This window comes from Balaenoptera acutorostrata, chromosome 18 (assembly GCF_949987535.1).
Source record: "Balaenoptera acutorostrata chromosome 18, mBalAcu1.1, whole genome shotgun sequence".
Classification (NCBI taxonomy): domain Eukaryota; kingdom Metazoa; phylum Chordata; class Mammalia; order Artiodactyla; family Balaenopteridae; genus Balaenoptera; species Balaenoptera acutorostrata.
Genome location: NC_080081.1, coordinates 70,277,420 through 70,304,969, shown reverse-complemented (window position 1 = coordinate 70,304,969; position 27,550 = coordinate 70,277,420).

Genomic DNA, 27,550 nt, shown 5'->3' with positions numbered 1-27,550 from the left:
AATCCTGACCTGAGGTACCCAGCGTTAATAACACATCTTTCCATAGCTTTGTATTGCTCCTACAAACACACACACACACACACACACACACACACACACACACTAATGTAAATATACATTCAGATGGACAAATGTGATGTTGCTCTTCTTTTTGCTCTTGCTTACTCTGTTGCTTTTATCAAAATTGGATTATATTATACACATTCTTTTACAGCTGTCTTTTCTTACACAATACAGAATAGATTTTAAATAACTAAATAATAATCTATAGAATGGATGCACTATATTCATTTGAAATTCTCATTAACACATTAAGATTATTGCCAATTTCTATTCCACTATAAATAATTCTGCAGTAAATAGCCTTGTACATACATCTTTTATGCACTGGGACTCTTATTCCTACAGCATATGTTCCCAGAAATGCGACTGCAGTTCAGAGGGCATGTACCACGGAGGAGGATTTGCCAGGAAGCTAAAGAAGCTTCAGCTTCAAAGCCCTGGTTGCACAGAGCTCTTAAATGATCCTAGACTTAATTTTTTTTTTTTAAGTTTAATTATTTTTTATTTTTTATTTATGGCTGTGTTGGGTCTTCATTTCTGTGCGAGGGCTTTCTCTAGTTGCGGCAAGTGGGGGCCACTCTTCATCGCGGTGTGCGGGCCTCTCACTATCGCGGCCTCTCTTGTTGCGGAGCACAGGCTCCAGACGCGCAGGCTCAGTAGTTGTAGCTCACGGGCCCAGTTGCTCCGCGGCATGTGGGATCCTGCCAGACCAGGGCTCGAACCCGTGTCCCCTGCACTGGCAGGCAGACTCTCAACCACTGCGCCACCAGGGAAGCCCCTAGACTTAATTTTTTAATTGTAATTTTTTTAAAAAAAATAATGAAAACAGACTAAAATGAATGAAGCTAATAAAATTTAAGCTTTGGGCCCCATGAAACCCAGAACCTCGCTAGGTATTATGCTGGGTTGGTCAAAAAGTTCATTCAGGTTTTTTCATTCAGAATGAACAGAAATTTTTAGTCAACCCAATATATTTATTTGTAACAAATACTGACAGACTATTTTCCCAAAATGTAGTAGCAATTCACGAATCCACCAACAAGGTAGGGCAGAGCCCAATGGCTCGCATATTTGACAGCACTTGATGTTATTGTATTTCAACCTTCTTGCCAATTTGAATGGGTAAACATATGGTATCTTATTCTTTTACTGTATATTCCCTTTACTTCTATAAGTTTAAGCATTTGCCATATGTTTATTGACCACTGAGATTTCTTCTGTGAATTTTATAGCCATACTTCCACTAGATTTTAATCTTTTCCTCATCAGTTTATAGAATCTCTTCATATGGTGTGATTCCTCCATTCAAACAAGACTGGGCATTTACTATATCCAGGGCACTTCTGTGGGCTGGGGATAGAGCAGTGAACAAAATCCCTGACTTCACAGAATTTACTTCCTAGTCAAGAGACAAACTAAAAGCAACTAATCAAGAGTAAGAGGAGTACATCAAAGTGCTATCGAGAAAATAAAGCAGTGAAAATGAAGTCCAAGTGGGAGGGGATCGATCTTTTGTGTAGGGTTTTCAGGGAAGGCCACACTGATAACAGGACACATGAGCAAAGGCCTTCAGATGGAGCGATGGGAATATCTGTGGGAAGAGCATCTCAAGAAGAGGGATCAGCATGGGCAGAGGGCCCTGAGACGGCAGAGGCTTGATGTATCCATGGAACAGCTAGGCGGCCAGTGTGGCTGGGGCCAAGGGAACAAGGGCAGGGCCTGGAGAGGCAGGTGATGAAGGCAGGAAGAAGCTGCCAGACAATGCTGACCTCCTCAGTCACAGTAGTGACACTGGCTGTTACTCAGCAGAATCATGAACCACTGAAGGTTTTCATCAAAAGAATGTCATGATTTAATTATAAAGATCTCTCTGCTGCTGGAGAGCAAATACACTGGATACCCTGTTCTCTATCACATCTATACCCACTGCAAATAGTTTCCCCAGTCTATTGTTTGTCCTATGAATTTATGCTAGCTTCAACTGAGTATTAAAACAATGAAAACGTTATCTAATTAGATGTGTTTTTATTTCTTCTTGTCTTGCTTAGAAAAGACTCTCCAAAATGAAAATTGTAGAAAATTCTGAATTTTAATATTTTTGAATATCTTTTCCATTATTTAAGGTAAAGATACAAGTGTTAGAGATTCAAAATCTGATCTGACACCGCAAAATATTGTCCCCTTCCTCTATGTCAGATGGTCTGGAATCACACTTAGGTACAAATTTAACTCTTCTCTTTGTTTAATTGTTTGGACCTTCTGGGATGCAAAACTATTTTATTTTAGGAATGGAAGATAGAACATAAGAAATCTCTGACTCAGCACTAAATGTGTATGAGGATAAAATCTTGCATATAAGAATAAGAATTTCTTCTCATTTCAGGACTGTGCATGAATATATAAATATATCAAAACTCATGCTTTTTAAGAGATTAAGTTGTCTATAGGTACTATAAAAAGTGACTTAAAAGCAATACTAACATTTGGAGAAACAGGAAGGAAAAGCTTGTTTATCATATGAACAACAAAAGTAAAAAATTTCTTAACACTGGATTCTGTAGTTACTCTTTCAATTATGTATATAAATTTGACTTTGTATTGACACTATTAAAATTAATGCTTCAATAATTCAAAGAGTCATGTACCACAATGTTCATTGCAGCTCTATTTACAATAGCTAGGACATGGAAGCAACCTAAGTGTCCATCGACAGATGAATGGATAAAGAAGATGTGGCACATATATACAATGGAATATTACTCAGCCATAAAAAGAAATGAAATTGAGTTATTTGTAGTGAGGTGGATGGACCTAGACTCTGTCACACAGAGTGAAGTAAGTCAGAAAGAGAAAAACAAATACACATATTTGTTTATATATGCTAACACATATATATGGAATCTAAAAAAGGAAAAAAAAAAAAGGTTCTGAAGAACCTAGGGGCAGGAGAGGAATAAAGACACAGACGTAGAGAATGGACTTGAGGACACGGGGAGGGGGAAGGGTAAGCTGGGATGAAGTGAGAGAGTAGCACTGACTTATATACACTACCGAATGTAAAACCGATAGCTAGTGGGAAGCAGCCACATAGCACAGGGAGATCAGCTCGGTGCTTTGTGTCCACTTAGGGGGTGGGATACAGAGGGTGGGAGGGAGACACAAGAGGGAGGAGATATGGGGATGTATGTATATGTATAGCTGATTCACTTTGTTATAAAGCAGAAACTAACACACCATTGTAAAGCAATTATACTCCAATAAAGATGTTAAAAAAATTAATGCTTCAATATGAATCTGAAATTTTCATATAAATACTGAATATATAGAGCTGAAGTCATAACAAATATGATTATAGGATTGATTATTCTGATTTATTTATTCAAAAAATGTATGAATATAAGAAAATTAGACAACTCCTATTATTTTGCATTTCACGGACCTATTTTTTTTTTAACATACACACAATGTGCTAAAACTTTGGCTATAGGACTTAACTAATTTCAGTATGACCCAGTTCTTCTAGGTTCATGTAGACAGAGTCTAAAGCATAGTAGATACAATATTAGATATAACTATGGTCAATGTCCTTACTAACAGAGGGGAACAATGGCCTGGATCATAAAATGAAGCATGTAATACCCTGCTCTCTCAATTGTCTGAGGTTGAATGGAGATGACAGCTGTCAAGTGAAATAGGGGAGTAGGTAGGATGTGCACCAGCCCTATGGTCCCTTCCCTGGGCTGAATATTCTCCTTCTGAATAGCTCCTGGACACATCCAAATTGAAATTTCTACACCATTGCTCTCTTTTGTTTCATTTTCTTTTCAGCTCCATCTTCCATACACCGCTGCTTCTCCCAATGATCTTTGGTTGCCTGCTCAAGGGATGTCAGAACCGTACCATCACCCGAGGGGGTGCTATTAGGGGAACAGCAGAGTGAACTGTGGCCTCTGCCACCACAAAAAGTCTGAATGAAAAATTATGGCGAAAGGTGATCACTCTTCCTTCCAATCATGGCTTATGGGGCAAACTATGAAAGACACTTAGCACCAGAAGTTTCATAAATGCCCACAGGTGTATTCTTGCTTTCTTACAGAGCTGTGGTCTGCTCTTGAGCTGACTGCTTATTAGTGCTCACCCCAGAAACACACAAGTGTGTCCTTCTATAGTTAAGCCCTGAGGCCACTTGGATTCACTTTCTTTCTCCTTGTCATGGGGTCAGGACTCAGTCTGCTTTTCTCTTCACTTTGTAACTGACACTGGGCACACCCATACACACACACACACACACACACACACACACACACACACACACACACACACACACACACACACACTGTTCAGGCAATGCAAAGAGCTAAAGTTTCTGCAGCTTCCTCCCTCTTTGCAGCCTCAAAGTCAACCACACAGGCCCTTTCTGTTTTCAGACTTGTATTGTAATTGCTTTAGAAAAACAATCATTGAGAAATCAGTAATGACACAGACTCTTACAAAATGTTTACCCTCTTGGTACCCAAGTTGTTGCCTGCTCCCATTCTATCACAAAAGCTGAAAAGCCAGATCACCTCCATCTCTCTGCTCTTACATTTGAGCTCCCTGAATGCTCCTCTGTATGTTTTCAGGTAAAGCTATCCTTTTTTCCAGGATCTTCTTCCAAGATCTCTTATTTCTTGTAGGCAAAAATCAACCTCCTCTGACCCACACAGGAAATATACTTTCATACATCTCACACTCTCCCTGAGCTCTCACTGGGAGGGGAGAAAAAGTCACCAGATTAAATCATAGTGTAATTTTTAAAAAATGTTCTTTGATATATGTATCTTTGATATGTATCTTAGATAGTTGCATATTTTGGAGAAATAAGAAAAATAAACTTGGCATATTCTTTGCTCATAATCAGACTCAAGAAACTACCCTGATGGGGTAGAGGAGACCCAAAGGAAAACTCCAGATGCTCGGCAGTACCTGAGGTAGTTGGGCCATGGGAGGGAGTGGGTTGGACAGGGGGCTCAGGCTGCCTGGCAAAGCTGCAATCATCAAGTGGGAGGTGGCAATTTGCCTTCAGGGTCATCCTCCTAAGGAAAGTCCCTGCTCTGCCCGAGGAAGAAGCCACCTCTGGGAGAGGCTGCATATCACCAGGGCTGACAGGCTAGGGGGTGGTTTGATCCACAGTCAGATCAGAAAAGGCTGCTTTGGCATGGGAGCCCCCCATACCACCACCCATCTGCTCATATCTAGCAGGCATGCTTCTCCCCAGTTCTGAAGACAAACCACAGGGGGGGCCTGAGAATCCAGAGGAATTGATGTCTGTCTCTGGCATTTCCTTGCCAATTTCTACTCTATCTTTCCCTTTGGAAAATCCTTATTTTAAAAGGGATGGGAGAATTTATTTTAAAAGTTCCATAGGTCACTCAATAATAAAAGTGAATAATAGTATCTAGGATTTATTGAGTACTTGCTACTTGTCAGGCTGTTCTAAGTGTTTTACAAATATCAGTGTGACATAATTCTCCAGAAACCCTAATAGGTGGTTACTATTATTATTCCCATTTATATAGATGGGATGAAGTGTTTAGGTCAAACTGCAGGATTTCTCCCTCCTCCCCAATCACCTTCATTCCTTCCTTCAGATAGCAAACATATATGAAGTATCTACAAGGTATGAGGTCATATTCTAAGCAGTGGAGCAACAGAGATAAAAGACAGTCTCTACCCTCAAGTAGCTGACAACCTAACAGGGGTTTACTGATAAAAACAAATTTTAAATTTTTTGAATTTATTGTAATATATGAAAGTGTGTAAGGGTGCTATGATAGAAAAAAGGAGGCTCACCCAACCAAGATGAGGGCAGGAGTTAGAATTAGGGGTGTGGGGTAAGTCATGGAAGATTTCCCGGAGAAGGAGATAAAGGCTGCATTAAGTCTTACAGGACGAAGTGCCCAGCATTAGGGTCTAGGCCAAGTGACACATGGCAAGCCAGAGAAATGAGCTGGGGAGCACGTCACAAAAGACGCATGCATCATGCTAATAAACTGGGATTTTATTCTAAAATTAATGAGAATCCACAAAATAATTTTTATTATAAAGTATACACAACATAAAATTTATTATTTTAACCGGTTTTAAGTTCAGTGGCACAGTTCAGTTCAGTGGCAGTAAACACAGTCACACTGTGGTACAACCTTCAGCACCACCCATCTCTGAAACCTTTTTCAGCTTCCAAAACTGAAACTCTCAACCCATTAAACAATAACTGCCCATTCCCCCACCTTTTATCCCCTGGAAACAAGCACCATTCTGCTTTCTGTTTCTATGAGTTTGACTACTCTAGGAACCTCATATAACTGGAGTCACACAATATTTGTCCTTTTGTGACTGAAATTTCACTTAGCCTAATGTCTTCAAGGCTCATCATGTTATAGTATATGCCAGAATTTCCTTCTTTTTTTAAGGTTGAATAATATTTCATTGTATGTACAATGTACACTGTATGTAGATATATACCACATTTTGTTTACTCATTCATCTGTCAAAGGACACTTGGCTTGTTTTCACCGTTTGGCTACTGTCAATAAATGCTGCTATGAACATGAGTGTACAACAATCTGTTTGTGTCCTTGCTTTTAGTTCTTTGGGGTATATACCCAGAAGTGGAACTGCTGGATTAAATGGCAATTTTTATGCTTAATATTTTGAGGAACCTCATACTATTTCTGACAGTGGCTAAAACATTTTAAATTCTCACCAGCAATGCACAAGGGTTTCCAATTTCTCCACATCCTCACCAATATTTGATACTTTCTATTTTTTTATGATAGTGTTCCTAAGGAGATAAAGAGGTATCTCATTGTGGTTTGGATTTGTATTTCCCTAATAACTGTAACGGTGAGCATCTTTTCATGTGATTATTGCCATCTGTACATCTTCTTTGGAGAAATTTCTATTCAAGTCTTTTGCCCACTCAAAATGATTTTAAATACGGGGTGATATGATCTGATTTGTGTTTCAGAAAGAGGCCTCTGGTGCAGGAAGAATAGTGACTCAGAGAGCGAGAGAGAGGCTGGAGGTCATCCAGGAGTGACACGATGGCCAGAACCGCACTGGGGTCAGGATGGCTTTGAGAGGATGGACCTGGGATGTGCAAAGAGGATAAGGTTAACAGGATTTAGCAGTGTGGTGAACGAAGGAGAGAGAGGAAAGGTTTGTGCCGCTACAGCTGGGCTGGAGGTGGTGGGCCGGGGAACTCTCCTTGCAAGGGCTTTGCCTCGCTCTGTGCAGCGTCTGGTCAGAGCATCTAGAGTCTTCCCCTTCTTCTACCTCTGGATTCTCTTTGTTCTTTCTCCCTTCTCTTCCTACAAGATCCCTTTCCATTATCCTTCTCTCCTTCTCTTCATGTGGTCATGAATCCATGTCCTCATCTGGTCACAGCCCTGCTGCTTCTCAACACATCTATCTGTATCACCACTGCGTATTTCTTCAAATCTATGCTCGCCTCTTTTATGGCTGTTCAGGGGAAATAAGACCCTCATGTACTTCTGGATGGAGGAGTGAAGTAGGCAGAAGAAAACCAACAGCCCCGAGGCCACAACAGGAGAAGATGAGCACATGAGCATTTCTGTCTCTTTTGACTTCATAAATTCCAATTCCCTCTCCTTTAATGAATCAATAACATTTCTCATACTGTTATGTAATCATTGGCTTACTTATCTATCATCCTCTCAAAAAATTTTAAACTGAAATATTTATAAATATATATCATACGTATTATGTATAAGTGATAGAATGATATCAAATCCAATCTAGGCCATTGAGTGCCAAAATATATGCTGAAGCTATGAGAAAGACAAGATTCTGTATTTCTTCCTAACCCAAGCTTTTTAATTTTCCAAAAAAGAACTTTTAGCAGATATTATAATAAATGTAACCAAGGTATCAAAGACATAAAATAAATGGTAAGGAACATGTAATGAGGAATGCTCAGGTTTTGTGGTAATTAACACTGAGGAAACGTGTTATAACTGCATTAATGCTTCTATATATGGCAGAACAGTACTAAATATTATGCTAAAATGACTCTTGCTTTTTAAACTTCTTTAGAGTGTTGATTATTAGGTGGGGTCAAGAAAGTAATAAAAGAGACATTTTATTAGAAAAGTATGCTTTACATATGATATGGGTTATCATTATGAAATTAGCAACTTTTTGTCAGCAATTAAGATTTCATCAGAAGAAAAATAAGCTGCGAATTTTTTGGCTTTTCATAAAAATCTTAACAGAGCAAGCTTTTTCTTTCTCCTTCTCCTCTTCCCCCTCCTTCTCATCCTCCTTCTCCTTCTCCTCCTTCTTTTCTTTAGATTGAGATTTCTTTACTACACAGCAATAAAATCCAATGCCAAGTTCACTCACTCAGCCAATAAAAGCAGGTTTTAAAAACTAAAGATTTTGTACACTTGAATTTAGAAGTTGTTTCCCTATCTCTCATCCCCAGGAAATGATCTAACATCAAAATATGAGGAAACAACCTTTTGAGTTAATAATTGACAAGGTGTTATGCTGTGATTCTGGAAAAAATAATCAACCCTACCCTCAGAAAAGTGTGTGTTCTTTCTAGTAAATAAAGTTGCAAGCTGGTAGATGACAGTTTATGGGAAGAAAGAGGTGTTTCAAACCCTTCAGCAGGATTTTACACTGAATAAATGCGTTAACTAAAAATTGCCACTGTGAAATAAAATGCCACATAATGAACGGTACGCAAGTTTCCTTTATGCAGTTAAATCAGTAATAATAGGCAACAAGGCTGAAGTTGTATGTTTTAGCTTTAGATGCCAAACTCACCACCTGATCTCCAGTTTTACAAAAAAGAGTCCATTTGGGTTTTTTGTTTTCAGAAACCAATTCAGTTGCTACTTTTAGGAAAGAAAAATCTATTTCATGGTTAGTTTGGAATTAGGGGAGTTGACAGTCCCAGGACTCTATTTGTGATGCACCAGTGAGTACTAAAACAGCTAACAGTGCAACACTACTCATTACAATTACTGATTTTGAAAAAGAAAAGCCTAAAATCAATAAGAAAAGAACTAAAATGCCAATTAAAAAAAAGGAAAAGGAACATGAATAACAACTCACAGAAGAAATGGAAAAGATCGATAGTATATGAAAAAAATATTCACCTCCCAGTAGTTAAAAAATTCTAGCATACAATATGAGAGCATTTTTGACTATTAAATTAGTAAATATGAAAAGAAATAATAATGCCTGAGTGTGGCAAGGTTCTTGGGAATATAAATTGCTATTTTTGAAAACCATTTGAGATATATATATATGTATACACACACACACACACACACACACACACACACACACACACAGAGTCTTTAAAAATGCATCCACTCTAGGCCCATAATGCCCTTGCTAGGAAACCAACCTAAAGAAATAGAAAATTGAACTAAGATATACTTACTAGTAGCATAAACAATCAGGTTTTAGAAAATGAAAATAGCCTAAATGTCCAAAAATAATGGAAAGCTCAAATTAATTGTGGTTTACATGTGCAGAGAGACCTCATTTTACTGCACTTTGCTTTACTGAACTTCACAGATATTGTGTTTCTTACAAATTGAAGGTTTGTGGCCACCCAACGTCGAACAAGTCTGTCAGTGCCATATTCCCAACAGCATTTCTCACACTATGTCTCCAGGTCACATTTTGGTAATTCTCACATATTTCAAACTTTTTCATTATTATTATATGTATTTGTAATGGTGATCTCTGATCAGTGATCTTTGATGCTACTATTGTAATTGTTTTGGGGCACTATGAAGTGTGACCGTACAGGGTGGTGGACTTCCCAGCCCCACCCATCATCAGGCCAGTAGCAATCATGCACCACTGGGCCACAGAGCCAGCCATACGGGGAGCCTGCCCAAACACCAGTGGGCCTCCAGCCACTGCACAAGGCAGGGACTCACAGCCAACTGGAACAGGAAACATCCCTGCCTACCAGTGAATCCAGAGCAGTCAACCCTGCCACAGCAAAGGGCCCACACAGCCCACATAGGGGCACCCCTAGAGCATATAGCTCTGGTGGCCAGAGGGGAGCATGTTGCTGGGCCACAGAAGACGCCACCTGTATAACGTTACTTCTGCAAGACTGGGAGATGTAAGTGATCTACATGATACATAGAAATAAATATAGAGAATTGGGCAAAATGAGAAGACAGAGGGATATGCTCCAAATGAAGGAACAAGACAAAACCTCAGAAAAAGAACTGACAGAAAAAAATTTTTTAGAAGGAATCAATAGTAAATGAGATTATACTGAGGAACTGATCAGCAAACTGGAAGAAAGGACAGTGGAAATCACCCAAACTGAACAGAAAAAGAAAAAAAAATTTTTTTTCAATAAGGATAGTTTAAGTGACTTCTGGGACAACATCAAGCTTACTAACATTCTCATTATAGGAGTCCCAAAAGGAGAAGTGAGAGAGAAAGGGCAGAAAAATTATTTGAAGAAATAATAGCTGAAAAATTCCCTAACCTGGGGAAGGAAACAGATATCCACTTTCAGAAATCACAGAGAGTCCCAAACAAGAGGTCCACACCAAGACACATTATGATTAAAATGGCACAAAATAAAGATAAAGAGAGAATCTTAAAATAAACAGAGAAAAGCAACTAGTTCCATACTGGGAATTTCCATAAGACTATCAGCTGACTTTTAAGGAAAGATGCCATCTCCATAACATAAAAGTGCAAGGTGAAGTAGCACGTGATGATGTAGAAGTTGTAGCAAGTTATACAGAAGATCTAGCATTAATGAAGGAGGCTACACTAAACAACAGATTTTCAATGTAGGTGAAACAGCCTTATATTGGAAGAAGATGCCATCTAGGAATTTCACAGGTAGAGAGGAGAAGTCAGTGCCTGGCTTCGAAAGACAGGCTGACTCTCCTGTTAAGGGCTAATGCAATTGGTGACTTTAAGTTGAATCCAATGCTCATTTACCACTCTGGAAAATCCTAGGGCCCTTAAGAATTACGATAAATCAACTCTGCCTATTCTCTATAAATGGAGCAACAAAGCCTGGATGACAACACATTTGTCACATTTACACATTTACAACATATTTTAAGCCCACCGTTGAGACCTACTGCTCAGAAAAAAAAAATTTCCTTTCAAAATGTTATTGCTCATTGACAATGCATCTGGTCATCCAAGAGCTCTGATGGAGCTGAACAATGAGATTAATGTTATTTTTGTGGCCGCTAATACAACCTTCATTCTGTAGTCCATGGATCAAGGAGTCATTTTGACTTTCAAGTCTTATTATTTAAGAAATACATTTCATAAGGCTATGGCTGCCACAAATGGTGATTCCTCTGCTGGATCTGGGCAAAACCAATTGAAAACTTTCTGGAACGGGTTTACCATTAAGAACATTTATGACTCATGAGAAGAGGTCAAAATATCAACAATAACAGGACTCTGGAAGGAGTTGATTCCAACCCTCATGGATGACTTTGAGGGATTCAAGACTTCAGTGGAGGAAGTAACTGCAGATGTGGTGGAAATAGCAAGAGATCTAGAATTAGAAATGGAGCCTGAAGATGTGACTGAATTGCTACAATCTCATGATAAAACTTCCATGGTTGATGAGTTGCTTCTTATGGATGAGCAAAGAAAGTGGATTCTTGAGGTAGAGTCTACTGGTGAAGATGCCGGGAAGGTTATTGAAATGACAACAAAAGATTTAGAATATTACATAAACTTAGTTGATAAAGCAGCAGCAGAGTTGAGAGGATTGACTCCAATTTTGAAAGAAGTTCTACTGTGGGTAAAATGCTATCAAACAACATTGCATGCTACAGAGAAATCGTTTGTGAAAGGAAGGGTCAATCCATGTGGCAAACATCACTGCTGTCCTCAGCAATCACCACCCTGATCAGTCAGCAGCCGTCAACATTGAGGTAAGACCCTCCACCAGCAAAAATTACAACTTGCTATAGGCTCAGTTGATAATTAGCATTTATTAGCAATAAAGTATTTTTAAATTAAGGCATGTACATTGTTTTCTTAGACATAATACTATTGCACATATAATAGACTACAGTATAGTGTAAACATAACTTTTATATGCACTAAGAAACCCAAAAATTTATGCGACGCACTTTATTACACTATTCACTTTATTACTGTGGTCTGGAACTAAACCAGCAATATTTCCAAGGTATGCCTGTACCATGGGATATCATTCTACTATTAAAAGTTGTGTTGATGAAATGGGGAAATGCTCATGGCACAATGTTAGGTAAAAACAAGGATATAAAATTATTAATTAATCTAATTCTAATTTTGTAAAATATGTATACCCATATGCAGAAACATATATATCCATATATGCAAAAATAATCCTGACTTCATAAACACTAAGATTCTTATGTATATGCAGGGATAATAAAAAGAATGAAAAAACACATCAAAATTATAATCAAAGATATCTGGTTATGTAGATACAAGAAAAAGAACGGGAAATAAATATATCAAAATTGAATCAAAGGTGATTTTACTTCTTTATTATTTTGGTATCTTTCTGTGTTTTCCAATATTCCTGTAGTAAGAAATGTATCTATTGGGATTTATTTGACTGCAGCTCAACCCAAGTAACTTGAGAAATAAAGGAAATGTATTGGTTTCCATGATACAAAGTTCTGGGATAGGCATTGTCTCAAGGGTGCTAAATACAGGGGCTCAAAGGAGTTTATCAGGATTCCATTTCTCTTCTCCTAAATTATACTTCCTGTGTTGACTCCATCTCAGAAGGACTCTGCCTTGGAGTCCCAGTTCTGGGGCTAAATATTTCCAGTTCAAGTCAACATGCCCAGCAAAACTCCTAAGATCAATTCTGATTGGTCTGCCTTGAATCATGTGCTCAAAATGATCCATTTGCATGTCAGGAGAAGACTAAGCACTTGATCAACTCAGGTCATGTGCTCTGTCCTAGACTCTCTGGGAGCCCTACCCAGACCAAATGGAATGAAAATTAGGAAAAGACAGTCCCAAATAAAAATCCAAGCTGCTGTCAAGAAAGGGAGTTAAAGGGACTTCCCTGGCAGTCCAATGGTTAAGACCCTGCACTCCCAGGGCAGGGCATGGGTTTGATCCCCGGTCGGGGAATTAGATCCCACCAGCCAAAAAAAAGAAAAAAGAAAAAGAAGGGGAGTTAAGCAACAACTGCTGAATACAGACATGTATTCCTTATATAAGGGGAAAATGCAACTCAATTTTTTTTTTTTCAAACGCAGTGCCACTTCTCTTTCCCATTAACTCTGAGTCCTTTCTCTTTTCTCAGCAGTAACATTTGTTAATCTCTTAACATCTTCACAGGATGGAACCATTCAGTGTGCCAATGGCAAATGTATTGCTCATATACTTTATATGTGATATTTCTTGTGAATATTTAGAATGAGTGCCAAGGTAAAAATCATGTTTCCTGTTAGAATTGAAGGTAAAATTAAAGTTTGTTGTTGTCAACACTTGACTCTATGCCTTTTTCTCCAATTGTTACATCAGGCCACTTACATAAAGTGATTCTATTATGTTGCATTGTTGTTTTGAAGTATCATTAGAGAGACAGGGAGAGACAAGGAGAGGGAGAATGATGCCAGGCTATTGGTTTCATCTCACTTAATAGTACTATGCCTTATTCAGTAACCTCGGCAACGTTTGCCAACTTGGTAACATAACTTCCACTAGATTGAATTTGGAAATTATTTTAAATATACTCTTCTAATTTATTCATTGCCCATTTTTCAGTAGCAGTATTTTTTGAAATGCAAGGCACACTTTAATTTGCAAGCCTTTTTTCACTACCTAAGTGAATGATTTTGGTGGGCACAATTTTACTCTGCCTCATGAAGACAACTTATTTTTGAAAAACCACTTGTTACGTGAATTCTCATAAGTAAAAAACATAATAACCATTAACTTTTATGAACACCGATTTACGCTAAGACAATGCCAAAGCCTATTAAAATCAGTTCAATTACTTCAACAGTCACATTAGTTAAACAACCTAATAAGGCCTTTTTGCTTCATTAATTATACCAAATTATGGTTGTTGACCTGTTCTCATTAAGTTCTTGCAGAGCTATTACGTAATATATCCTTAAGATTATTCTTGCAAACAAAACACATTGGATACTCACTATTTAAATAGTTTATTCTTCACTACAAAAAAATAATAATGTCCAAAAAATTACTGAAAATAAGGGCAAATTATTTCACACTTACCAAATAATTTGACATCCTTAAAGCATGAGATTATCATTGCTGTAAACTACAAAACACTAGGCCATTGGGAGAACTTAATGCATCACTCCATCAATGAGAGTGAACAAGGTGCTTCTCGTCCGGCAAAGTTCAGCTGCCCATGTGACATCTGAAATCCAAATCTGTGCTTATAAGTGCAAAGAGATGCTCTGTAAGCTAAAGCTTTGAAAACAATAAAATTCATGCCACTTGATTCCATGCTACCAACCCAATACCTCAGGGCAATTTTAGATTGCTTACATGACAATCACACCAAGCTATGAGCATTATCAATATCTTTTGAAATAGTGTTTTTTTTTTTAATGTTTCATTTGCCTGAACTAGTGGAAGATATTTGTTTTCAGTCACTCAACAAAGTATCTCTATTTCCCGCCCCATTGTTTAATCAATGAACACACATTAACAACACATCATCAGAATCATTACTCTGTCTGGGAAACCTGCTGAATTTGAACGCCTGTGAGGGCAGCTGCCACGAGCACCCACCTTCACTGGAGCCGTGACAGCAAACCACCTGTTACCTCGTCTATACCTTCCAGTCCCTTTCTTCGCAACTGCCAGTGAGTTGTTACTCCTCTGCCCAGCTTTATAAGGACGCTATCCTGAGAAAACACAGCCCAAGGACAAAGAACAGCTCTAAAACTGTAGTATCACCAACACCACTTGGATCTTTTCTCCCTTTTAAAAGAAAGTACAGAATAGGAAATGAGCTTTAGCCTTTACTTTTACCTTGTCTTGAGAGAAGTTCAATAAAGAGCTGAAAATGAAGCATGCTTTAGCTTTTAAAGGTATTGATGAAATGGGAGGGAGGGTGTTCTTCAAACACTGTAGAAGCCTCTTCAGCCATACTGATAATATTTTAAAGAAATGGCCCATAATAGCATTAAGCATTCCATGTTTTGTTCAGCCCATCTACAGCGCGTCAACAGGCTTTTTGTAAAATTGTGTGAACAAAATACTTTGAGCTGAGATCTGTAGCCTTTGCCTTCGCAAGATGATATCTACAGGTTGTCATGGTAACTTACAGGGCACCATCTTTAAAAACATTAAATTCTGAGAAAAAATACACACAGAGAAATTTCCGCCCTAAAAGCTATTCCCTCAGACAAATTTTCTATTAGCCTGCATATCTCTGTTCTTTTAAAGCTTTGCTTTGATTTTTATTTTCATTCCACTGTTCAATGAATACAGAACTCCGAAACAAGTGAAAAAAAAAAAAAGAAGAGTTTGAAGTCTTTTGCTATAGATTTTTCATGATAAGTTCTACATTAGTTTTAAACTGAATAAGCACTGGTCCCACCACCCCACATTTTCTCCTTTCAATTGATTTTTTTATGTGCATTTTCCCCTTTTATCAACAGACACAATTTTTGTTTTTTTCCTCTTAATATTGCCCTGTAGCCAATATTAAAGTGAGGGATTTCTCCCTTACTTTGAAATTGTAAGTTCGAGATGCCAAATCATTTGTCAATAGTTTGGAGACATAGTGACTTCCCCTCTCTCCTATAGCACTTATTTTTGTGTGCCAGTCATGTAGGATTTAGCAGGTTTGACTTTGAATCTTTAGTTACCTTCACATTAGCATTTGCTAACCCTCCAGCTGGATTATAAGCTATTAGAAGACAGGGAGGGTACTATAAGCTCTTTGCATCTCTGGAGTTAGAAGCACTACACACAGGGGCATAGTAACTATTCTATGACTCGGAACCCAACTTTAAGGATAATGGCACTAAAAGGACTTCAGGGATCATCAAATCTACCCCCCTCTTTTCATAAATTAGGAGAGTGAAACAAAGAGAGGTAAATATTTTAGTCCAGTGTTATGTCTAGTTTGATGTATTATTTTGAGGTCAGCAAAGAGGGTTCTAATTCCCATGCTGCCAGTATGGGGAAAGCAGAAGGGAAGAAAACTGAGATTCTTTATTCACAAAACAGAACAGCTAATAGCCATTCCTGGTTTACATACCTCATTAGGTTGTTGTTTTGAGGTTGCCATTCAGTAATCCTCTGTAGCAGAGGGAATGTGTTAAGCATTGTTCAAATACGAAGCATCATCAAGAGAAGGGTAAAGCTCATGAGCTCAAATAGAGCTTACGAGGAAAGATGAATGGAAAAAGTAACGAAAATAATTGTTGGTAAATTGAGCATTGTCTCGTTCTTAATTCACAGGCAATTTCACACCATAAAAGTGACTGCATTTGGAAAACTAATAGTAGGGAAAATTCTAATCCATGGGCTTAAGAGAGAAATTGGGATGAAAAAATAACCAGCATAAGGGAATGGGCTAATCAGAAATCTAGAATAGACAAAGAAGTATAGGACAGATTCTCCTTCTTCTCTGAATTTCTTTGCACTTAATCCTTGATGGAAGCTGTACCAGGGAGAATCCCTTGTGTGTTTACGTGCCAGGAAGATTCTTGTGTTCTATATTAGTTCATTTGTATCTGTTCCAGAAACAATGGAAGGTAATGATTAAAGGGAGGGCCACACAGGTAATTAGGGAAGGACCTAATAAAAACATGTAGAGATTACAATGGTATGTGCGTGTGATTTAAATTCCTAGTATATTGATTAAAAGGAAAGTTGACCAGTAACAATTTACAGGTACATAAGGCCCTTACAACTTACATTTCTCAATGAATATCCTCCACAAGTCTCAGAGGTTGGAAGAACAGATGTTCTCCTTCCTACTTATTGATGAGGCTTAGTGTAGTTAAGTGATTTATACAAGGTCACCCACTAGGAAGTTCTGACACCAAATCCAAACCTTAAATATTTTAGAGAAAGATCATGTTTTGCCTCGTCATTACTTTTGTGGGGCCCCTTCTAGACTATGTCAGTGCCTGAAGATTGCTTCATGAAGACTGGGCAGATGTGAAAAACGGAGATAAAATAGCTGTTTCATAATCAGTCAATAGGTGTGGGAAAGAGATCATACCTGACTAGTTAGAACTTGTACAAAGAAGACTGGACTAAAGGAGAAATGACTGTTACATCGAAGCCAAACAGTTTTAGTAGCCATTTTAATACTAATTTTACAAGAGCAATGGCCTCATTGACAAAGAGTGGGATATTTTAGGTAGTGGGCAGAAAGCTTAGGATTCAGTGGGGTTTCCTGGGTGGGGTTGGCAGGCTCAGAGTTTGAATCTGGAAAAAGGAGTTTTAATCAGGTCTAATCAGTGTGATCAGAAGACAAGTCCTCTTCATGTATTCATCCTTTCTCCTGGGCTGACCTTGAAGTTTACAGTGCAGAGAACACTGGGTGCCTGTCCCTTTTGCAGGTTCATCTTTCTCTACTTATGTGAAGTGTCAGATGCTCCAAACTTTGGACTGTCCTTCTTCTCACTCTATGTTCTCCCTCCTGGAAATCTGACCCATACCCTGTCAGCAGTTATACATATATAAACAAGTAACCCCCAAATTTATACTTATAGGCTACATCCCTCCTCACAAAGTCAGACCCAGGAAACAAACTGCCTACTTGAACTTTCCACGTACATGCCTCAAAGGAATCTCAATCATGTTATGTCCAAAATCAGTTGTGTGGTCTTCACCGTAAGGCCTGATCCTCGTCCAGTGTTCCCTGTCTCGATGAATGGCACCCCCCTCCTTCCACATGTACAAACCAGAGACCCAGAAGTCACCCTTGATGCCTCGTTTTTCCTCACTCCTATATCTGATTCATCACCGAGACCATTCCTCCTCAATCTGCACCACAACCCTTCTGGTCCAAGGTCCAAGTCCATCTCTCACCTGGACTCCCAGCTTTTCACAGTTCTACCTACATCGATTCTCAAAGCCAAATCAGGTCATATGATACCCCAGCTCGAAGTCCTCCTTTCACTGCCCAATGCTCTCTGGAAAAGTGTTTACACTGTTAAACGTGGCTGAAAGAGCCTGCATATTCCCCAACCTTCACATACACGATACCTTCAGCCTCATCTGCTCCATGGTCCACCCCTGTTCTCTCCATTTGCCTCTTCTCAAATGTCCTCCACCTCAGGGACTTTGCACACACTATTTCCTATACCTGGAAAGTATTCTCTCCCTTCCTTGTCTACTCAACACCTAGTCATCCTTCAGATCTCAACGAAGCCCTCCCTCACTGCCCAAGCTAGATCAAACCCATTTATTACAGGCTCTCTTAACACTATGTAGCTATTTTTCAATTGCAATTACATATTTATTTGCATTTTCATTACATCAATATCTGTCTCCCCATCTAGCTGATAAGCTACATGACAGCAGAGCTTATGTCTTTTTAGCTCACCATTCTCTATTTAGCACCAGCGTCCAGTAGTGCTTAATAAATATTTTTTTAATATCTAACTGACTGCCTGATCAACCAACCAACTGAATGAATGTATGAATGAATAAATGAATGTCATGGATGTATTCGGTGTCTGTAACTTGCTAGATTCCTAAAATATTAGAATCTTTATATGGAGGCAAGTCTTGACCCAGGGTTTGCCTTAAATCTTACCTTCTCCATGAGACCTACCCAATCATAGTATTTAAAGCTGTGATCTGTTAGCATGCCACCCACCAGCACTTCCTAAGTCCTATGCCTAGCTCTATTTTTTCTTTTCTCTGTAGCATTTATCACCTTATAACACACTACATAATTTTGCTTATTTATAATTGTTCTGTGTTTTCTTAGATTCTATATTTGTCTATTTGGCATCCATTCACCATAGGGCCAATTATATTAATTATATTTTCTTATTTTCCGTATTCTTGTTGATCTGGCATTTGTGGCCTCACTGACTGGAGAGAGATTGCCAGGTTTAGCTAATTCTTAGAGATAATCAAGTCCTCGCCCAGGAGCATGTCTTCCATATGCAAACTAATCAACCCAGGGTTGGGTACCAGACAATGAGGGAAAGCCCCAAACCCCAAAGCCTGCTGGAATTATTCAAACTAGCCAATTCTAAACTGCTTACCTTGCCCTGCCTTGCCTTTCCCACAATAAAGGCTCTGTCTGGGCTTTCCCCTCACTCCGTTTCTGTCTGTCTCCTGAATGACACTGGTGCTCCCCATGTGGCCCTGTGTGGCATGGTGTGGCCCCTCCGCTCAGGAAATGTGAGTTACCGAAATCTTCTTTCAATGGCATTAGCTTCTCTATGTCATCACTCAGTCACTTCCATAAATTAAAATCGCACAGTTACAATGAGACAATTATGTTATTATATATCATCTGGTACCCACCCTCCCCGATGGAAAGCAGACTTAATAAAGTCATGGACCTATGTATGTTTTGTTCCTGTTTTTGGTGCCTAGAGCAGTGTCTGGCATATGGTAGAACTTCAATAAATATATGTTGAATGAATGAATGAGTGATTGAATGGATGCTTCTTGGTCCCACTTATAACACAATATTATTCCAGGCTTTGAGCTTCCCTGGCACAAAAATTGCATCTTACTCCCTTTTATATCACTAGGCTCTCTCTCAGTATTTGGTTAAAAGCTCAGTGACTGGTGTGATTCATGTAAACTAGCCCACTGCGTCGTGCTTAAGTTTTGCTGATCCCCAGAGCTCTCAAGTTCTGAGGCCACCAATGGTTCCTCTTCTCAGTGGCAAGGCATCCTCTTTCTTGCATCCTTTAAGGGGCTTCCTTCCCAACCACAAAGTGTATGATCTGTGACTGAGAGAGGTGAGGATGTGGTCCCAGCACCCTGCCCTGCCCCTAACCCTGGGTGCCCTTAAACAAGGGAATTAATCATTATGGAAGGCATCCAATACTATCTTTCTGAGTACACAAGTGTAGGAAAGGCAAATACAGAATTTAATGCCTTCAATACAGACTACTTTAGTACCCAACTAGTTGACTGCTCAAGATCTCTATGAGTTTTATGAGTTCACAATCCCTCTTATGATTGCCAAACATGACTGCAATTTTTTCAGTCTCACTGCACTTCCCAGCTCTCCTTCTAAATAATAAGGCACAATTCAGCGCTACCTTTACCTCTGAGGTTTGTTGACATATGTTGAGCTGTGCAACACTTAACTGTTTAGATTTCATTGATTCTAATTCTTTTACAGTTGCTATATTCTTAAAACATGTTTGAAGCCCAACTCTTGTAAGCTCACTGCACAAATGTAGTCTTGGAATTCTGGCATTCTCTCCATGTCTAGGAAGATTTTGCTCTGATGAAAATAGCTGATATTATTGAGCACTACATGCCTTATCTTATTTAATCCTTATAATAGGTAAGTCTAATTTTACAAATGAGGAAAAAAAGGTCCAGAGCAGTTAAGTCATTTGTCCTAGGTCACACAGCCACTAACCCTGTACCCACATTACCCCTGTGGGTTGACTGAACTCAACTTAATTCTTACTCAAATCCATTCTCTTTCCTAATTGTATGTTTCACAAACACATTATGTTTATGACACATACTAAATTCTCTTGAGCCACATATTGTTGGTTAGTGAGTATAATCATCCTTATTAAAGATCAGAAGACAGATGCAGACAGAGGCTACAATGACATTGGGGAAGCTGATGGCAAGAGGAAGGTTAAAACTCATGGCCTTGGGCTTCCCTGGTGGCGCGGTGGTTGAGAATCTGCCTGCCAATGCAGGGGACACGGGTTCGAGCCCTGGTCTGGGAAGATCCCACATGCCGCGGAGCAACTAGGCCCATGAGACACAACTACTGAGTCTGCGCGTCTGGAGCCTGTGCTCCGCAACAAGAGAGGCCACGACAATGAGAGGCCCACGCACCGCGATGAAGAGTGGCCCCCGCTCGCCACAACTAGAGAAAGCCCTCGCACAGAAACGAAGACCCAACACACCCCAAAATAAATAAATAAATAAATAAATTTATAAACAAAACAAAACAAAAAAACTCATGGCCTTAGTATCCTGTTATTTTTATAAGTCCTTTGAGACGTCATATGTTCTATTTAATTTTTTAATTTCATGGAGGTGTTCAGGGCTGAAGGCAGACTCAGATTTCGCTCCTGGATAAAGGCAGTAGCTCAGATGGCAAATTACTTTATAGACATTTTAGAGCAGGTAGCAGCAGGCATGCTTGAGGATTCTAAATTTTGCCCATTAGTATGCCGAAATACCATCAGCTGCCTAAGTCATTTTCTAATAAACCAGGTCTTCATTACGTCCCAATTGCCCAAAGTGTGCTTGCCTTGTCAGACACCGATTTTTAAAAGCAGTGCAGTCTTGAGCCACTTTAGCTAACATGGATTTCTCCCTCCCTATTCATTTGCAGTCCTACTCTCTGGTGCTCTATCTCTTTTTTCAATATATTTGAAAAAGCTTTTATTCCCTTTAATCCCTTCAGCTCTTTTTAGCACAGTCAGCAATTTTGCCGACCTTATCTCTTTCCTCTTGGCTCCAACAGTTTGTTGTTTGCGCTTCTGCTGTTTATTGGCAGCATATTTTTTGACAAGCCATCTTGAAATCTAACTGAATGTTTCTTGTTTTAAAATTTCTTTTTCAGAGGAACACTAGCTGGCTGGATCTCCACCACGGTCCTTTTCATTAACCTTCTACCTGCACTCATACTATAATATAAAATAAACATTCAAAATGTGCAAATTAATATATGTTGAATTAAATTAATTACAAGAAAATATTTTGAGAATATAGTAACACGTGGGGGAAAATGTTCTGCCACCAGAAGGTAATTCCTTAGACGTCAGTTCAAAGAAAGTATCATCACAATTTTCTAATAACTTTCCCAGGGCACACATATTTTACTTTAACTTCTAGTAAATTTCCTAAGTGCACAGGAATAAAAATATTATCAGAAAGTCAAAAATAAAAGAAAGAAAATATTTTGATATTCTGATATATCATCCTGATTCAAGCAAAGCAGAAAAGAAATAATTTTCTATTTGAATATCAAATTGAGTGTAAATGTAAACAATCGATATTTCCAAAACTGATGGTCATTAATAGTTAAGATAATATTATCTTTAAGAAATGCATTAGAGTTCTATTTTTTCATTCTTCGACTTAATTGTGATGCACCCCAGATTTTAACAGCCTTTTTAAAACTGAATGCAAGCCCCTATGTTTGATACCATAACCATTTATTTAGCTTAAATACGTTTTGTTATCTCCCAGGATAGTCTGACTACATTATAAATAAGAAGTGAAGGACTAAAACAATGGGAGAATCAAACTTCATTATTTTTGTTTTGGTGTCTACTACTTACTCTATTAATAAATATTTGGAGCCATTTTAAATATGAGTGCACTTGTTGCTGGTTAATCCAGAATAAAGGTACATAAAAATGAACCTGTAAAATCAGAATTTCCCTTTATTTTAATGTGTTTATTTAATAAACCTACTACATGGAAAATACACTTCATCCAGTGGAGATATAAACATTGCTTAGCTATTGCCAGAGGAATCTTTTAGAGCTAAATTGGGTTTTATTACTCTGCTCAAATATCCCCATGGTTTTACATCTCATTAGAGGGGGAAATCAAAGATGAAGAATCTGAGGCTTGTAGAAACTGACCTTAGACTGAACATTAAAGCTAGAAATGAAAACCTGCAATGGTTCCCTTCCACCCAGATGTTCTTCCCATGCTCTACAAGGCCTGCATGATTCGGCTCCCTCCTGGACTTCCACTTCTACCCTCCCACCCCTGATTCTCTTTCAGTCACAGTGGGCCATTCTATCCTTCCTCAAAAACACCAGGCAGGCTCCTGCCTCAGGACTTCTATAATTCTTTTTGTCTTTGTTGGATGCTCTTTCCCCAGATTCCACATGTTCCACACCACATGGCTCAGTCTTCTCTCTCTCTCAAGTATCAGGAAGATCCGCCCTGAAAATCCAGCATAGAATCATGTTCCCCACCCCACTGCCCCCTAGCCACTTTACTTGCTTTATTTTCCCACATTGCATTTATCATCACCTCATATAGTACATCTATATATATATATATATATATATATATATATATATATATATATATATATATATGCGTGTGTTGACTTGTTCCCTGTCTATAACTTAAAGGTAAGCTCAGTGAGAACTTGACTGCCATGCTTGCCATTGTATCCTGAGAACCTAGAAGGGCCCCAGGCATATAAGAGGCATCCAGGAAATACTTACCGAACTAGTGAATGATGTTGTCCTCCCCTCCCTGATCTCTGGAGTCAAATAAATTGTGAAGACATAGACATACAAGTAAAACAAGCATTTGACCAAATGAAGGGGAATGACAGAGACAAGTGTTGAACTTGTGCTCAACATGAAATTAGACAACTTTAAAGGTTGAAATTGAAATGCAGAAAGTGTCAGGAGTGTGGCTTATATTAGATTCCTACCTGAAAAATGGGGTCAGGAAAGGAGGCCAGATGCATGAGCCATCTAAAAATCTCTTGCCATCGAATGGTAAAGATGCTTTCAGCAGCACTCACTGCCATCTGAGACAACCATAACTTCAAGCATGTTAGACATTTGCACTCGGAAATCCAGAAGGGCCTGAATGGATTTATGCCAATCAGAAGACATCCATCTTTAAGATATTATAACTGAAGCAGAATTTTCTAGGCATCCTGCTAAGACAAATTTTCAGAGCAGCCTTTATAGACCCCTAAAAAGTCTATGTGTGGGAAGGACTAGGACTTGGCTATGCCTCTGGTGCTCTGGTTCCCAGGGCGAAAAGGAACAGCCAGAAATGCCATTGGCCCATTCAGCCTCTTTGTGCGGAATTAGAAAAAAGGCATCCCTTCCTCCTGGGGTTGATGAAGGCCTGTGCCCAGGTAATGTGTCCCTTGCCCAGTCCTCCTTACCCAGGGGGCCACTGTTTGTGGTGGCTGTGAGAGTAGCAGGATGCTTTGAGACAAACTGAGTTGCCTGCTGGCACTCAAGATTTTTACCCCAGGAGCCTTCCATGGCCTCCAGGGCTCCAGCTTTCTGAGCTCCCCAGCTGAAGTAAAGGACTCTAAAAGCAGCAAGGTCCTTCAACTTCCAGGTGAACATTTTGTCATGGCACCTAGTGTGTGGGATCTTCACTTCCACTTTGTGCTGCCCCCACCCGTCTCCTGGCTCTTCACACATCTATCAGGAGGTCTCTGGGCAAACCAAGGCCACAGAGCATCGTGGCTAAACACACTATCATGCAGTCAGACAGGCACAGATTCGAGTGCCAGGTTGGCTCATATCATTGTGAAAATCTCTTAATTTCCATAAAGCTCCATTTCTTCATCTCTAAAATGGGAGTTAGTAAGAATAACTATCTCAGAGGATTGTTTCAACTTTAAATTGTAAAATGTACTTATATAGTGGCTGGCAGATAATGCTTGTTATTATCATTGTCTGTTGGCTATTGTTCTTAGCACTACGTTAGTATATTTGACCATAATTCATACTCAGAGTTGAAATCAAGAAAAAGTCTAAGATTTTTGCTCTGAAAAATGTAATTCCTCACCAGTGCAATATATCCTTAAATTCCAAATATAGCATATAACTTTTATAATTATAATTGACTTCATAGCATATTATATACATTTAAGTCTTTGCATTTAAAAAATGTCAATATAGATATAGCAATTTTCTTTTGATTTAGTATTTTCCTGGTACATCTATTTTCCTCCTTTTTTCTAAATTTTCTGAGCCCTTTTGTTATAAGTGAGTGTCTTTAAAGAGCATATCCTAGATTTTTGAAATCCAGCTGTAAAATCTCTATTTTTAATTGCAGATTTAAGCATTAGCACTTATTTTATTTAAAACTTGTGATTGGGCTTAATTTCTACCATTTTATTTAGTGCTTTCAATTTACCATATTTTTTTCCTTCTTTTCTGCCTTCTATCAATTATTGTTTGCTTTACTTTTTTTTTTACTCTCTACTAGCTTGAAATTTATATAAGCTATTTGTTAAAGGTTACCTTTAAATTTTTAGTTTACATGCTTGACCTAAAAAAGTCTAAATTTGATCATTATCTCTCTTCCTCTAGAAAAGGAGATATCTTTTCCTCCATCTCACATGCTATTTGTGTCAATATTTTAATTCACCTGACCTATTTGTCCCCCAGATTAATCATTATAGACCAATATTTTATACAGTCAGTGCTTATTTACATTTACCCATCTTTACCAACTTCTTGGCTCACGGTTGTTTCTTATCTAGCAATCATTCCTCTGGATTCAATTTTCTCCTTTATGAAGTCCATTTTTTAGTAGTTCTCTCCTGTGCCTCTTGGCATGAAAGCCTAAATCCCTTGTTGCTGAGACCAGCACCATCACCCAGAGTAGCTGCAGCATCAACTCGGGTTTTCAGCTCTGGTTTCCCAATCCGTCTTTAATCTTGGCAACTGAGGAATTTCATTTCTCTCTTTAAAAGAATGTTTGTTATATCACATTCTGTATTTCAAGGTATTTATAGCTGGAGTCCATTTGTGATCGAATGTCACCATTCCTATACTGAGTGTACATTAGGTAGCAGGCTGCATTCTAGTGTCGGAAATGAAACAGTTTTGCCCTCCAGGAGCTTACAATCTAACGGGGATAGTTATGAAACAAATACGTGTAATAAAGTATTTTAGGTCTTATAGATGATATAATTATCAGATCCCACACCATACTGAGCCGCTTAAGAATAAATACATTGTCTTAGTTGTCTTTCCAACCTTAGTATCTAAGGAAGTACTAGCAGATAGAAGTTGCTTAATAAATGCCTGTTGCCTGAATATATGAATGAACTATAGAGACCAACAAATATTTTTGCTGTTGCTTATTCCCACTTTTTAATTGATGAAAAGTAAGATGTTTATTCTTTTCTAATTACAAATAGAATTTTTATAAAGATTTAATCTTAAAGATGTTTAATTTTTATTGTACTACTAAAATTAGTTCATAATTAAGCCCTAATTCTGTGTCAGGCGTTGTTCTCAGAACTTTCCAAGAATTACCTTATTTGAAACTCAAGATAACCCTAAAAGGTGGGACTTCTGTGGCGAAGCCTGGGTTGCACATTTGAAGCTCTATTAAGGCCTAATTTAAATTAGTCTGACTCTAGCTTCTGTGCTTTCGTACCATGTATGCGTGCATTTGTCGAACTATGGGTTCAGTAGTAATTTCCAATTAGAGATTATCCTTTGTTTTTACAGCTACAGTCTCTGTTTGCAGAGCTTTAGCCCATTTACAACGTGATTACTGTCTTACTGATTGGTTAATTATCACTGGATTAGAAGACCCCCTTCATTTCCAATGACTCCACACCATGCTGGTTTTACTGTTGCTCTGTTGCTCTGAAAGTGTACCGGTAGGACACACTTTTAATCTGTGGCCCATCTCTCATCCGTAGTTCCTTTCTCCTACCACCTTCTAGCTAGGAGTGGCACAGTTACTACTACCATCAGCAACCCCAAATACTTACAAATAAACCACTTAATAATAACCTAGAATTTTAGAATTTAGCCAGGAACCAAAACTTAGTATATTGCTTGGTAGCATTTGCCCTTAAGAATTGGGCCAGAAAAAAAAAAAAAAAAAAAAGAATTGGGCCAGTATTAGCCCAAATATTTTCCTGTCACCTTTGCTATTCTCTGTGAGTTCTCAAAAAATAATTGATAGTAGTTGTGGAATTATATCTGAAATTATTTCAGCACCCTAATATATCATTTTACAGCAGTCCCAAATACTGAAATTATTATAAGATTCTAGATATTTTTTTTACTGTCTTGGCCTTATATGCCCTTTATTGACAATGTTCTGCCTTTTCCAGTTTGAATTTTGTCTCATTGGCAGAGAAAATGTAAACAAATGAGAGTTGAACAGTTCCACAAAGGCATGACTTACATTTGCCATCCTTGGACTAATCGTATTTCATAGTCCCTCGACACACATTTACCCAGCACACACTATTTTCCAGGCACTCTTCTAGGGGCCATGGATAGAGTTGTAGACAAAATGGACAAAAATTCCAGATTTCATAGTACCTGCAATGGGGTGTTACGTGACATGAATGATCTTTTTCTACTCTGAACTCTCTGGCGGCTGTCTTTAGGGGCCCCAGCAAACCTTTCCAGCCTGTTCCTACCTGCTTCCACCTGCTTCATCACTACCACCAGCAGACGGACATATGCAGACATATATGACCCTAAAGACACACCAGATTGCTCAGTATTTCAGGACCCAATCCTGCATTTTCCTGCCTCTGTGCCTTTGCTTTGGG